General features: G+C 59.3%; 1 protein-coding gene across 7 annotated transcripts in view; it reads right to left on the bottom strand.

Moving 5' to 3' along the window:
- NCOA1 (nuclear receptor coactivator 1) overlaps nt 1-6,687 on the bottom strand; it is a 346,176-nt gene extending 339,489 nt beyond the window's left edge. For 3 of the 7 annotated variants that reach the window (XM_075923289.1, XM_075923293.1, XM_075923292.1), the window contains exon 1: nt 6,427-6,686. The gene's annotated coding sequence lies outside the window, so the exon portion shown is untranslated. Of the gene's footprint in view, nt 1-6,426 lie in introns of all 7 variants that reach the window. The other 4 variants (XM_075923294.1, XM_075923296.1, XM_075923291.1 and 1 more) reach the window with 3 other exon arrangements.
- Nucleotides 6,688-15,671: the final 8,984 nt, after the last annotated feature.

Here is a 15,671-nt window from a genome sequence, read left to right as displayed (position 1 = left end):
CTTTGTCATTAATCAGTACTTGTGTTTGCTTTTCACCTCGAGTCAACTGGGTCATAAGTGAAAGAGATTAGAACACTCATCTGAGGCATGCTAGCGGACAGTGGTCCATACCATAAATAACTTGCCAAAATCATTTCATTAGGAGTCTCTGTTCAAGGAAGGGTCACCACTGAAACAGAAGTCAACACTGCGGTGCATTGGCAAAAGAGAGAGGATGATGTAATACCAGAGTAGCAAGGGGCAAGAATTAAGGAACACAAAACAGAAGAGATTAAATTTGAACGTCCAAGTCTGCTGCACTAGATCCAACTTTAGCTAATGATGTTAAGTTCTTAGCTTTCATTTACATTAAATTCACCCACAATTTTTCCAATCTGATTTGAAACAAACTAGTTAGTCACAAAAAAGTGTCACAAACCTATTCTGATTAGTCATTTCCATTAAAACCACCACTTTCAGATATTTAACTCAACTTGAAATCTGTTCTGTTAAAATTTGTATGCAAAGTATCAGTTTAAGAATGAAAAGGGAGCCTTAGGAGGGGTGAGGGAGAATGTATTATTTTTTTTAAAACAATGCAACTATAAAAATTAATGATTCCAGATACTCTGAGAGGTTTTGTTGGAGATCCTGCAAAGGCTTTTTTAAGTTAAGCTGGTGCAGCTACAGTTAGCAACTTTTCTCCTAAGTGTTTAGATCTGGGAGTTAAATATATATAAGGGTCATAATTCAAAATGATCTGGACAAACTGGAGAAATGATCTGAGGTAAATAGGATGAAATTTAATAAGGACAAATGCAAAGTATTCCACTTAGGAAGGAACAAACCGTTTCACACATACAGAATGGAAAGCGACTGTCTAGGAAGGAGTACTGCAGAAAGGGATCTAGAGGTCATAGTGGACCACAAGCTAAATATGAGTCAACAGTGTGATGCTGTTGCAAAAAAAGCAAATATAATTCTGGGATGCGTTACAGGAGTGTTGTGAGCAAGACACGAAAAGTCATTCTTCAGCTCTGCTCTGCGCTGATCAGGCCTCAGTTGAAGTACTATGTCCAGTTCTGGGCACCACAAAGATGTGGAGAAACTGGAGAAGGTCCAGAGAAGAGCAACAAGAATGATTAAAGGTCTAGAAAACATGACCTATAAAGGAAGACTGAAAGAACTGGGCTTTTTCAGTTTGCAAAGGAGAAGACTGAGAGCGGACATGATAGCAGTTTTCAGGTAGCTAAAAGGGTGTCACAAGGAGAAGGGAGAAAAATTGTTCTCCTTGGTTGCTGAGGATAGGACAAGAAGTAATGGGCTTACACTGCAGCAAGGGAGGGTTAGGCTGGACATTAGGAAAAACTTCCTGTCAACAGTGGTTAACACCTGAATAAATTGCCTAGGAAGGTTGTGGAATTTCCATCTTTGGATATATTTAAGAGCAGGCTGGACAGACATCTATCAGGGATGGTCTCGACCAGAGTTTCCCAACCTATGGATCGCCATTACATTTCAAAAGGGTTGCCAAGTGTCTCCCAGGTGGCTCTGCCCCCTTTTTTCCCCCCGTTTTTGAACTGCCGTGGGTCACCAGGTCTTCCTGAATTGTCAAAATAGGTCCCCATCTGGAAAAGGTTGGGAACTGCTGGTCTAGACGGTGCTGGGTCCTACCGTGGGGGCAGGGGACTGAACTCCATGACCTCCCAAGGCCCCTTCCAGTTCTGGTGTTCTATGATTGTATAAGGAGGAAGACAGGGTTTTTTTTTTTTAATTTAATACAAAAATCCATTTCTCTCTCAACTGCTAAGCTTTAAATCTCTTGATGCATCATCATTCTCCATTCACAGAACTCCAAGACAGTACCCTCAATCCCAATCCAAAACATAGCCAAAAAGAGACCTGGCTTGGGAAAAAAAAAGTTCCTTATTCATGACATCACAGACACACAAAACAGGTGCAAGGCTGATTTCTTCTCCTTTTTCCACATAAAGCTAATTCAATTTTTAAGTATATAATAAAAATCTGAAAAAGTTTAAGAGATCTTGTTCTTAGTTAAGCAGGCGGTTTATAGATATATTTCATGATATTTAGGTATCACTGACCAAAACTAAACAAGTTAAACGTTTTGTGTCCCCAAAACAATTAAACAGAGGTTCAGCACTGATCTCCTGGAATCTGTCTTTTTTTAAAGACAGTTTTAAATATTTAAATCTCATTGTGCCTCTGGGGAAAAAAATTAAATACACACCTGAGGGTAGAACTGGCCCCAGTTTTGAAGTTATCTTAGCTTAATCATAGGCAGTGCCTATATTTTGAACTGAGGATCATACAGTTTACTTTCCAGGAGGATTCAAGTGATACTGCTCTGTTTGGATAGCCATTGAATTATTTTGCATTTCTCTAACACTTTTCCTTTGTTTACACACAAACTTACATGGGTCTAGTTAAACCATGGCAAATCACTGTGTGGACAACATATTAATTTAAAACGGGCTGTCAATTTATCTTACTCCTATTAGCTTAGTGATAGAAATGTAGCCGTGTTACTCTGGGGTAGTTGAAGCAAAATGCAGGACAATGTAGCACTTTAAAGACTAACAAGATGGTTTATTAGATGATGAGCTTTCGTGGGCCAGACCCACTTCCTCAGTGGGTCTGGCCCACGAAAGCTCATCATCTAATAAACCATCTTGTTAGTCTTTAAAGTGCTACATTGTCCTGCTATTAGCTTAGAGGGGCAAACTAAACCAATAAGCAAGTTTAAATGGATTTAAAGTGTCCACACACAAAGATGTATTATGTTAACTAAATTTGTTTTTTTAATCACATTTTTACTTAAAACTGGCACATTTCTGTGTTTAAAACAGTCCTCAGATTCCTGCTAGCACTTCAAAACTTGTTTACATGGAGGGTATGCCTACTTAATGAAGGGTGTTATGTTAAACAGATGCAACTTTGCATGGTCTTACTCTTGTATCTGCTTAAGAGCCAAGCTTAAACAGATACAAGAATAGTGCCGAGCAAAGTTGCACCATTTTAACATTACTCCTTAGACCAAGCCTTAAGTAGTAATTATGTTTATCTACAACTGTCTGTTTGAACTAGTCTCTAAATAAACCAATATAAAATATCTGAATTTGACAACTATTAGCCTTTGTTATAAAGTGGTAGCTATAGAACGTAGTGGACTCTGGGTTACATTTGTTCTTTTGGGCAGGCTTGATTTAATGTTTACCTGTTTCTTGGAGCTCTCCCTGCTTCTCCTTTAAAAACAAGATTTCAATCTAACTTTAAACATTTTTTCCCTCCTTCCCTTGACAAAAGAGATAAGCATCACTGCTTGAAGAAAGTGAGGAATCAAGCAAAAAATAGTCTGCTTATACAAAAATAAGTTAATGCTCTTCAACCGGCAAATTGCTTATGCAAGAGACAGGATATTTTTAATAGCAATGCTCACACATTAACTTTTGACAATCGTCATCCAGCTCGTGTAAATTACCACTTTAATTAGTAGCCAACAAGTGTTGATCTCCAGCAAATCTGTTCATAATCAAAATGTTTATATAGTTAAGGAAACTAATAATCCTAAAGGTTTCAAACATATATAGAAGTACCACGCAAAAAGGATGTTAAGAGACTGAAGTCTCAGCAATGGGTACATGTGTTTCTAAACGAAGACAATATTAAAACATCAAATGATAGTATTACTATGCCAATAATTCTACAATGGAAGTTGCATGACTAATAACATGAATTAGTCATACAGTTGTGAATATTTCTCTTACAGTGTTCACAGCAGAGGGCAAGCTTTGGGGAAAAACCAACACACATAACACTATCTCTAAATCAAACTGAAATGACTAATAAATAAAGGTCTTAATTATTAATACTCTAACCCCACTTTTTTTTCTGTGAAGTGCATTTGTTTTGAAAGCGAGGATCATGTTGCTACCATGTTGTTTAGCAGCATATTTCAAGACAATAAATACTTAACTTGAGCAAACCAGTTAAGATCATATCATTTCAATCGTGCCCACAGGCTCGGAGACATATATAATTTTGCTGAAGTTACTATTGTTGTCTAGCATCAATAGGTGTTTTGCTTTAAAGGGAAACTTGAACTCCAGGCATTTCCAAAAGCTCAGGTAAATGTACTTTTAGATAGTATATCAGTTCCTGAGACCCTCCACAAATTTTTGCATTTACAATCACTTTTTCTTCTTTCCCTGTTGCTGTTCAAGAGGCCTAAACAAACTGGAGAAACTGCATGTAACAGTTTTTGTTATTTCTGCTATATAAGGAGCTGTCATAGGCACAGAGTAACTTACATTTTAGAACATTTAAACCTTCCCATGAGATTGTGGTAAGCTGAAAATATTACAGACTCTGAATTGGAATAGGATAGCATACCCTAGAAAAGTAGTAAACCTCATTTATTGTTTAAATCCATTAACACATTTCTTAACTATACTTCATCAGACTGTACCACTTTAGAGATTCACATTTCCTGCAGCCCCACATAAGCCAGGTCATGTTTGTAAGTGTGAACTACCAACTTGAGGAATGCAAGATCGGAAGACCAGAATTTAAGAACAGTGCGCACATACTAAATACCTACATTACAAATTTTCAACTGTATTATACTCTTTGCCATGTCCCTCTTTTGGGTTATGCAAAACAGGTCTGTACAGTTAATATCCACAGTATGTTCAGTAAACTTTTACATACCAACTCTCTAGCATTTTAGGACCCAAACCACCCCCTTCTTGCATTCTAATATGAAGTTCAATCATGCAAATATCAAACATACAACAACAACATAATGGTAACCCAATTCTCAGCTATTGAAAGGTCAACATGCACCTAAGAAACCAGGGATTTTAAGTGCGTCTAGCAGCCTACACTAGTGCCTCTCTCGGCCACTGTTTCCATATAACTAAATGTCATATTCTACTAGCTATAACTCCCCTTAGTTCCAACTGGAACTCCTGGGTTGCTGTTTTCACACCCACAGCTTTAGAATTATTCACAATCTGCTTTTGCTTCTAGTCCACGTTTCTAGGACAGAAACCTACGAAATTTAGGGCAACAACTCAGCTGCTGACAGAGGAAAAAAAAGCAGTGACTTCAAAATCAAACAATCTCCCCACACACTCCAGAACAGCAGAAAGCACCATACACATCTTTTACTCAGACAGTTGGCTGTTTTTCCAAACAAAATGCATAATGACTGAGCCATCTTTTCAGCTCAAATTACACTAAAAGCTACTTGATACCACATTACCATCTTGATTTCTTTAACCAAGAAATTGCATTAATATATTATTTGTTTTTCCTCTTAAGAAATTGTACATGGCAAAAATTAATGCGTGTAACCTAATTCAAATGGTACTGGTGTAATAATGCAACTGATTAGAAGATGCAAACAAAGAGCTGTCATTTAAAAGGCAACAAAATGAAGTGTCTTCCCCTCCCCCCAGCTCGCTTTCCCTGCAACGGAGGCTTCAGCAGCTCCCTGTTGCTGTGTGACCACCACAGCCCCCATTTGTGCACAACTACACCCCACCAACAACCCCCATTCCCTCTCCTTCAGCCATGTTTAGGGAACCATGACAAAGTCATTCCATATAGTTCCAATTCCTCCCTCGCAGGGACGCTGGAGGGGAGGGGGGGGGGGGAAGAGAGAGAAACCTGCTTCCTTACTTTTCCAATCAACTTTTTGTGAATAAAAGCACAACATATTTCAGAAATGAGGAGCCTTGATTTAGCCAGCTTACCCTGTCACCCATAGCCCCCCCCCCCCCCACTGCTGCTGTGCAAGAGCCAAAAGGGGCTGCACCCTCCCACCTTCCCAACACCCTCCTCTCCAAACCAGGTCTCAGCTCCACCAGACTAACACGGCTACATTGCTATCCCTGCTCTCCAAACCAGGAACTGACATGTCTTTCCTAGGGTCGGTGCAGCCAGCCCCTCGGAGCTGAAAGGGGTGACACAGCCCCCCCCCCCCAGAAAGCTGCCGAAAAGGCCGAGTTTCCTAGCAGGGGGAAGGCTCCGCTCCCCGCCAGGGTCCGGGGCAAGTCCCCAATACTGCCCGCCCCGCTTTTCCCTCCCCCCCACACCCGATGGCTACTTTCGCCCCGTGGCAGCCCCCGATGGCGGGCGCTGGGCTTGCCTGGCTCGTCCCTCGCCTGAAGGGGAAGGGACCCCCGCCCCCACCCCTCTCCCGCATTTCCTCAGCCCCTCCGGGCGCCCCAGCCGGGTGGAGGGGGAACCCCCCCCCAGTGCCCTAGATACCACCCCGCAGTGGGGGGTGCACGGGGAGCAGCTGTTGCCCCCCCCTCCCAAGACGCTTCCTCAGTCCAAGCCCCCCCCCCCCGGTGCGTTGCGGGGGGGCGCCCCCCACCCCGGGCCCTGACAGCTGCAGCCCGGCCGGGCTCCGCTCACCTGCCGCCGCCTGCTGACAGCCGCCGCCTCCGGCCTGCCCCCGGCGGAGCTAGCGGGGGGGCGGCCCCGAGAGACTCCGGCTCCCGCCGCTGCTGCTGCTGGGGCCCCGGCTCCCGCTGGGGGGCTCCTGGGGCCCCGGGCTCCAGCTGCTCGGCTTGGCTGCGGGGCTGGGGCTGCGAGTCCCTCCCTCCCGGCGGGGCGGGGCCGAGCGGGGGGCGGTGTCGCCGCCACGGGCCCGGCCGGGTCCCTCCCCCTCAGCCGCGCTCAGCGCGAGCGGCGGCCGCCATCTTCCTACCCCCCCCCCCCCCCGCAGGGTCCTCCCGCCGCCAGAGGGGGGAAGAGCCCGGCGCCGCCATCTTGGGAAAGGGGCCCGGGAGGGGGGAGCAGTGGCCCCAAGCGCTGCCCCGCCCCCACTCTCAGCACAGAGTTGCCCCGAGCACCCTCGGCTGGTCTCCTCAGCACCTGCGCACGTCCTGCCCCCCCACCCTTCAGGGAGCCTCCCACCACCCATTGCCCCCCCACCCTTCAGGGAGCCTCCCACCCCATTGCCCCCCCACCCTTCAGGGAGCCTCCCACCACCCATTGCCCCCCCACCCTTCAGGGAGCCTCCCTCCACCCATTGCCCCCCCACCCTTCAGGGAGCCTCCCACCCCATTGCCCCCCCACCCTTCAGGGAGCCTCCCACCACCCATTGCCCCCCCACCCTTCAGGGAGCCTCCCTCCACCCATTGCCCCCCCACCCTTCAGGGAGCCTCCCACCCCATTGCCCCCCCACCCTTCAGGGAGCCTCCCACCACCCATTGCCCCCCCACCCTTCAGGGAGCCTCCCTCCACCCATTGCCCCCCCACCCTTCAGGGAGCCTCCCTCCACCCATTGCCCCCCCCCACCCTTCAGGGAGCCTCCCTCCACCCATTGCCCCCCCCCACCCTTCAGGGAGCCTCCCTCCACCCATTGCCCCCCCCACCCTTCAGGGAGCCTCCCACCCCATTGCCCCCCCACCCTTCAGGGAGCCTCCCACCCCATTGCCCCCCCCCTTCAGGGAGCCTCCCACCCCATTGCCCCCCCACCCTTCAGGGAGCCTCCCTCCACCCATTGCCCCCCCCACCCTTCAGGGAGCCTCCCTCCACCCATTGCCCCCCCACCCTTCAGGGAGCCTCCCACCCCATTGCCCCCCCACCCTTCAGGGAGCCTCCCTCCACCCATTGCCCCCCCCCACCCTTCAGGGAGCCTCCCACCCCATTGCCCCCCCCCACCCTTCAGGGAGCCTCCCACCCCATTGCCCCCCCACCCTTCAGGGAGCCTCCCACCCCATTGCCCCCCCCACCCTTCAGGGAGCCTCCCACCCCATTGCCCCCCCACCCTTCAGGGAGCCTCCCTCCACCCATTGCCCCCCCCCCACCCTTCAGGGAGCCTCCCTCCACCCATTGCCCCCCCCCACCCTTCAGGGAGCCTCCCTCCACCCATTGCCCCCCCCCACCCTTCAGGGAGCCTCCCTCCACCCATTGCCCCCCCCCACCCTTCAGGGAGCCTCCCACCACCCATTGCCCCCCCCCACCCTTCAGGGAGTCTCCCACCCCATTGCCCCCCCACCCTTCAGGGAGCCTCCCTCCACCCATTGCCCCCCCCCACCCTTCAGGGAGCCTCCCACCCCATTGCCCCCCCACCCTTCAGGGAGCCTCCCTCCACCCATTGCCCCCCCCCACCCTTCAGGGAGCCTCCCTCCACCCATTGCCCCCCCCCCACCCTTCAGGGAGCCTCCCTCCACCCATTGCCCCCCCACCCTTCAGGGAGCCTCCCTCCACCCATTGCCCCCCCACCCTTCAGGGAGCCTCCCACCACCCATTGCCCCCCCCCCACCCTTCAGGGAGCCTCCCTCCACCCATTGCCCCCCCACCCTTCAGGGAGCCTCCCTCCACCCATTGCCCCCCCACCCTTCAGGGAGCCTCCCACCCCATTGCCCCCCCACCCTTCAGGGAGCCTCCCTCCACCCATTGCCCCCCCCACCCTTCAGGAGCCTCCCACCCCATTGCCCCCCCCCACCCTTCAGGGAGCCTCCCACCCCATTGCCCCCCCCCCACCCTTCAGGGAGCCTCCCACCCCATTGCCCCCCCACCCTTCAGGGAGCCTCCCTCCACCCATTGCCCCCCCACCCTTCAGGGAGCCTCCCACCCCATTGCCCCCCCCACCCTTCAGGGAGCCTCCCTCCACCCATTGCCCCCCCACCCTTCAGGGAGCCTCCCTCCACCCATTGCCCCCCCCACCCTTCAGGGAGCCTCCCACCCATTGCCCCCCCACCCTTCAGGGAGCCTCCCTCCACCCATTGCCCCCCCCCACCCTTCAGGGAGCCTCCCACCCATTGCCCCCCCACCCTTCAGGGAGCCTCCCTCCACCCATTGCCCCCCCCACCCTTCAGGGAGCCTCCCACCCCATTGCCCCCCCCCACCCTTCAGGGAGCCTCCCACCCCATTGCCCCCCCCCACCCTTCAGGGAGCCTCCCACCCCCATTGCCCCCCCACCCTTCAGGGAGCCTCCCTCCACCCATTGCCCCCCCCCACCCTTCAGGGAGCCTCCCAACCCATTGCCCCCCCCCACCCTTCAGGGAGCCTCCCTCCACCCATTGCCCCCCCACCCTTCAGGGAGCCTCCCTCCACCCATTGCCCCCCCCCACCCTTCAGGGAGCCTCCCACCCCATTGCCCCCCCACCCTTCAGGGAGCCTCCCTCCACCCATTGCCCCCCCCACCCTTCAGGGAGCCTCCCAACCCATTGCCCCCCCCCCACCCTTCAGGGAGCCTCCCAACCCATTGCCCCCCCACCCTTCAGGGAGCCTCCCTCCACCCATTGCCCCCCCACCCTTCAGGGAGCCTCCCACCCCATTGCCCCCCCACCCTTCAGGGAGCCTCCCACCCCCATTGCCCCCCCCCCACCCTTCAGGGAGCCTCCCTCCACCCATTGCCCCCCCCCTTCAGGGAGCCCCCCCCCTTCAGGGAGCCTCCCTCCACCCATTGCCCCCCCCACCCTTCAGGGAGCCTCCCACCCCATTGCCCCCCCACCTTTCAGGGAGCCTCCCACCACCCATTGCCCCCCCCACCCTTCAGGGAGCCTCCCACCACCCATTGCCCCCCCACCCTTCAGGGAGCCTCCCACCCATTGCCCCCCCACCCTTCAGGGAGCCTCCCTCCACCCATTGCCCCCCCCACCCTTCAGGGAGCCTCCCACCACCCATTGCCCCCCCCACCCTTCAGGGAGCCTCCCTCCACCCATTGCCCCCCCACCCTTCAGGGAGCCTCCCTCCACCCATTGCCCCCCCACCCTTCAGGGAGCCTCCCACCACCCATTGCCCCCCCCACCCTTCAGGGAGCCTCCCACCACCCATTGCCCCCCCACCCTTCAGGGAGCCTCCCACCACCCATTGCCCCCCCACCCTTCAGGGAGCCTCCCACCCCATTGCCCCCCCACCCTTCAGGGAGCCTCCCACCCCATTGCCCCCCCACCCTTCAGGGAGCCTCCTACCCCATTGCCCCCCCACCCTTCAGGGAGCCTCCCTCCACCCATTGCCCCCCCCCACCCTTCAGGGAGCCTCCCTCCACCCATTGCCCCCCCCACCCTTCAGGGAGCCTCCCTCCACCCATTGCCCCCCCCCACCCTTCAGGGAGCCTCCCTCCACCCATTGCCCCCCCCACCCTTCAGGGAGCCTCCCTCCACCCATTGCCCCCCCCACCCTTCAGGGAGCCTCCCACCACCCATTGCCCCCCCACCCTTCAGGGAGCCTCCCTCCACCCATTGCCCCCCCCCGCCCTTCAGGGAGCCTCCCTCCACCCATTGCCCCCCCACCCTTCAGGGAGCCTCCCACCCCATTGCCCCCCCCCACCCTTCAGGGAGCCTCCCACCCCATTGCCCCCCCACCCTTCAGGGAGCCTCCCACCCCATTGCCCCCCCCCCACCCTTCAGGGAGTCTGCCACCCCATTGCCCCCCCACCCTTCAGGGAGCCTCCCTCCACCCATTGCCCCCCCCACCCTTCAGGGAGCCTCCCTCCACCCATTGCCCCCCCACCCTTCAGGGAGCCTCCCTCCACCCATTGCCCTCCCCACCCTTCAGGGAGCCTCCCTCCACCCATTGCCCCCCCACCCTTCAGGGAGCCTCCCTCCACCCATTGCCCTCCCCACCCTTCAGGGAGCCTCCCTCCACCCATTGCCCCCCCACCCTTCAGGGAGCCTCCCACCCCATTGCCCCCCCCCCACCCTTCAGGGAGCCTCCCTCCACCCATTGCCCCCCCACCCTTCAGGGAGCCTCCCACCCCATTGCCCCCCCACCCTTCAGGGAGCCTCCCTCCACCCATTGCCCCCCCACCCTTCAGGGAGCCTCCCACCCCATTGCCCCCCCACCCTTCAGGGAGCCTCCCTCCACCCATTGCCCCCCCACCCTTCAGGGAGCCTCCCTCCACCCTTTGCCCCCCCACCCTTCAGGGAGCCTCCCACCCCATTGCCCCCCACCCTTCAGGGAGCCTCCCACCACCCATTGCCCCCCCCCACCCTTCAGGGAGCCTCCCACCCCATTGCCCCCCCCCCACCCTTCAGGGAGCCTCCCTCCACCCATTGCCCCCCCCCACCCTTCAGGGAGCCTCCCACCCCATTGCCCCCCCACCCTTCAGGGAGCCTCCCACCACCCATTGCCCCCCCACCCTTCAGGGAGCCTCCCACCACCCATTGCCCCCCCACCCTTCAGGGAGCCTCCCACCCCATTGCCGCCCCACCCTTCAGGGAGCCTCCTCCACCCATTGCCCCCCCCACCCTTCAGGGAGCCTCCCACCACCCATTGCCCCCCCCCACCCTTCAGGGAGCCTCCCACCCCATTGCCCCCCCCCACCCTTCAGGGAGCCTCCCTCCACCCATTGCCCCCCCACCCTTCAGGGAGCCTCCCTCCACCCATTGCCCCCCCCCCTTCAGGGAGCCTCCCACCCCATTGCCCCCCCACCCTTCAGGGAGCCTCCCTCCACCCATTGCCCCCCCCACCCTTCAGGGAGCCTCCCACCCCATTGCCCCCCCCACCCTTCAGGGAGCCTCCCTCCACCCATTGCCCCCCCACCCTTCAGGGAGCCTCCCACCCCATTGCCCCCCCACCCTTCAGGGAGCCTCCCACCACCCATTGCCCCCCCCACCCTTCAGGGAGCCTCCCACCACCCATTGCCCCCCCACCCTTCAGGGAGCCTCCCACCCCATTGCCCCCCCCCCACCCTTCAGGGAGCCTCCCACCCCATTGCCCCCCCACCCTTCAGGGAGCCTCCCACCCCATTGCCCCCCCCCCCCACCCTTCAGGGAGCCTCCCACCCCATTGCCCCCCCACCCTTCAGGGAGCCTCCCTCCACCCATTGCCCCCCCCCACCCTTCAGGGAGCCTCCCTCCACCCATTGCCCCCCCCCACCCTTCAGGGAGCCTCCCTCCCCATTGCCCCCCCACCCTTCAGGGAGCCTCCCTCCACCCATTGCCCCCCCACCCTTCAGGGAGCCTCCCTCCACCCATTGCCCCCCCCCACCCTTCAGGGAGCCTCCCACCACCCATTGCCCTCCCCACCCTTCAGGGAGCCTCCCACCACCCATTGCCCCCCCCCATCCTTCAGGGAGCCTCCCTCCACCCATTGCCCCCCCACCCTTCAGGGAGCCTCCCTCCACCCATTGCCCCCCCCACCCTTCAGGGAGCCTCCCACCACCCATTGCCCCCCCCCCCACCCTTCAGGGAGCCTCCCTCCACCCATTGCCCCCCCACCCTTCAGGGAGCCTCCCTCCACCCATTGCCCCCCCACCCTTCAGGGAGCCTCCCACCCCATTGCCCCCCCACCCTTCAGGGAGCCTCCCTCCACCCATTGCCCCCCCACCCTTCAGGGAGCCTCCCACCCCATTGCCCCCCCCCACCCTTCAGGGAGCCTCCCACCCCATTGCCCCCCCCCACCCTTCAGGGAGCCTCCCACCCCATTGCCCCCCCACCCTTCAGGGAGCCTCCCTCCACCCATTGCCCCCCCACCCTTCAGGGAGCCTCCCACCCCATTGCCCCCCCCCCACCCTTCAGGGAGCCTCCCACCACCCATTGCCCCCCCCCCCCCACCCTTCAGGGAGCCTCCCTCCACCCATTGCCCCCCCCCCACCCTTCAGGGAGCCTCCCTCCACCCATTGCCCCCCCACCCTTCAGGGAGCCTCCCACCCCATTGCCCCCCCACCCTTCAGGGAGCCTCCCTCCACCCATTGCCTCCCCACCCTTCAGGGAGCCTCCCACCCCATTGCCCCCCCCCACCCTTCAGGGAGCCTCCCACCCCATTGCCCCCCCCCCACCCTTCAGGGAGCCTCCCACCCCATTGCCCCCCCACCCTTCAGGGAGCCTCCCTCCACCCATTGCCCCCCCCACCCTTCAGGGAGCCTCCCTCCACCCATTGCCCCCCCACCCTTCAGGGAGCCTCCCTCCACCCATTGCCCCCCCCAACCCTTCAGGGAGCCTCCCACCCCATTGCCCCCCCACCCTTCAGGGAGCCTCCCTCCACCCATTGCCCTCCCCACCCTTCAGGGAGCCTCCCTCCACCCATTGCCCCCCCACCCTTCAGGGAGCCTCCCACCCCATTGCCCCCCCCCCACCCTTCAGGGAGCCTCCCTCCACCCATTGCCCCCCCACCCTTCAGGGAGCCTCCCACCCCATTGCCCCCCCACCCTTCAGGGAGCCTCCCTCCACCCATTGCCCCCCCACCCTTCAGGGAGCCTCCCACCCCATTGCCCCCCCACCCTTCAGGGAGCCTCCCTCCACCCATTGCCCCCCCACCCTTCAGGGAGCCTCCCTCCACCCATTGCCCCCCCACCCTTCAGGGAGCCTCCCACCCCATTGCCCCCCCACCCTTCAGGGAGCCTCCCTCCACCCATTGCCCCCCCCACCCTTCAGGGAGCCTCCCACCCCATTGCCCCCCCACCCTTCAGGGAGCCTCCCTCCACCCATTGCCCCCCCACCCTTCAGGGAGCCTCCCACCCCATTGCCCCCCCACCCTTCAGGGAGCCTCCCTCCACCCATTGCCCCCCCCACCCTTCAGGGAGCCTCCCAACCCATTGCCCCCCCCCACCCTTCAGGGAGCCTCCCAACCCATTGCCCCCCCACCCTTCAGGGAGCCTCCCTCCACCCATTGCCCCCCCACCCTTCAGGGAGCCTCCCTCCACCCATTGCCCCCCCCCACCCTTCAGGGAGCCTCCCACCCCATTGCCCCCCCACCCTTCAGGGAGCCTCCCTCCACCCATTGCCCTCCCCACCCTTCAGGGAGCCTCCCTCCACCCATTGCCCCCCCACCCTTCAGGGAGCCTCCCACCCCATTGCCCCCCCACCCTTCAGGGAGCCTCCCTCCACCCATTGCCCCCCCACCCTTCAGGGAGCCTCCCACCCCATTGCCCCCCCACCCTTCAGGGAGCCTCCCTCCACCCATTGCCCCCCCCACCCTTCAGGGAGCCTCCCACCCCATTGCCCCCCCACCCTTCAGGGAGCCTCCCTCCACCCATTGCCCCCCCACCCTTCAGGGAGCCTCCCACCCCATTGCCCCCCCCCACCCTTCAGGGAGCCTCCCTCCACCCATTGCCCCCCCACCCTTCAGGGAGCCTCCCACCCCATTGCCCCCCCCCACCCTTCAGGGAGCCTCCCACCCCATTGCCCCCCCACCCTTCAGGGAGCCTCCCTCCACCCATTGCCCCCCCCACCCTTCAGGGAGCCTCCCAACCCATTGCCCCCCCCCACCCTTCAGGGAGCCTCCCAACCCATTGCCCCCCCACCCTTCAGGGAGCCTCCCTCCACCCATTGCCCCCCCACCCTTCAGGGAGCCTCCCTCCACCCATTGCCCCCCCCCCCACCCTTCAGGGAGCCTCCCACCACCCATTGCCCCCCCACCCTTCAGGGTGCCTCCCACCACCCATTGCCCCCCCCACCCTTCAGGGAGCCTCCCACCCCATTGCCCCCCCCCCACCCTTCAGGGAGCCTCCCTCCACCCATTGCCCCCCCCCTTCAGGGAGCCTCCCACCCCATTGCCCCCCCACCCTTCAGGGAGCCTCCCTCCACCCATTGCCCCCCCCACCCTTCAGGGAGCCTCCCACCACCCATTGCCCCCCCACCCTTCAGGGAGCCTCCCACCACCCATTGCCCCCCCACCCTTCAGGGAGCCTCCCACCCCATTGCCCCCCCACCCTTCAGGGAGCCTCCCTCCACCCATTGCCCCCCCCACCCTTCAGGGAGCCTCCCACCACCCATTGCCCCCCCCACCCTTCAGGGAGCCTCCCACCCCATTGCCCCCCCCCACCCTTCAGGGAGCCTCCCTCCACCCATTGCCCCCCCACCCTTCAGGGAGCCTCCCTCCACCCATTGCCCCCCCACCCTTCAGGGAGCCTCCCACCCCATTGCCCCCCCACCCTTCAGGGAGCCTCCCACCACCCATTGCCCCCCCCACCCTTCAGGGAGCCTCCCACCACCCATTGCCCCCCCACCCTTCAGGGAGCCTCCCTCCACCCATTGCCCCCCCACCCTTCAGGGAGCCTCCCACCCCATTGCCCCCCCCACCCTTCAGGGAGCCTCCTACCCCATTGCCCCCCCACCCTTCAGGGAGCCTCCCTCCACCCATTGCCCCCCCCCACCCTTCAGGGAGCCTCCCTCCACCCATTGCCCCCCCCACCCTTCAGGGAGCCTCCCTCCACCCATTGCCCCCCCCACCCTTCAGGGAGCCTCCCTCCACCCATTGCCCCCCCCCACCCTTCAGGGAGCCTCCCTCCACCCATTGCCCCCCCCACCCTTCAGGGAGCCTCCCACCACCCATTGCCCCCCCACCCTTCAGGGAGCCTCCCTCCACCCATTGCCCCCCCCCGCCCTTCAGGGAGCCTCCCTCCACCCATTGCCCCCCCACCCTTCAGGGAGCCTCCCACCCCATTGCCCCCCCCCACCCTTCAGGGAGCCTCCCACCCCATTGCCCCCCCACCCTTCAGGGAGCCTCCCACCCCATTGCCCCCCCCCACCCTTCAGGGAGCCTCCCACCCCATTGCCCCCCCACCCTTCAGGGAGCCTCCCTCCACCCATTGCCCCCCCCACCCTTCAGGGAGCCTCCCTCCACCCATTGCCCCCCCACCCTTCAGGGAGCCTCCCTCCACCCATTGCCCCCCCCCACCCTTCAGGGAGCCTCCCACCCCATTGCCCCCCCCCACCCTTCAGGGAGCCTCCCACCCCATTGCCCCCCCACCCTTCAGGGAG

Source organism: Pelodiscus sinensis, chromosome 3 (genome assembly GCF_049634645.1).
Source record: "Pelodiscus sinensis isolate JC-2024 chromosome 3, ASM4963464v1, whole genome shotgun sequence".
Lineage (NCBI taxonomy): Eukaryota > Metazoa > Chordata > Testudines > Trionychidae > Pelodiscus > Pelodiscus sinensis.
Note: the sequence above shows the minus strand (reverse complement) of the source record. Positions and strands in the feature narration are given on the sequence as shown.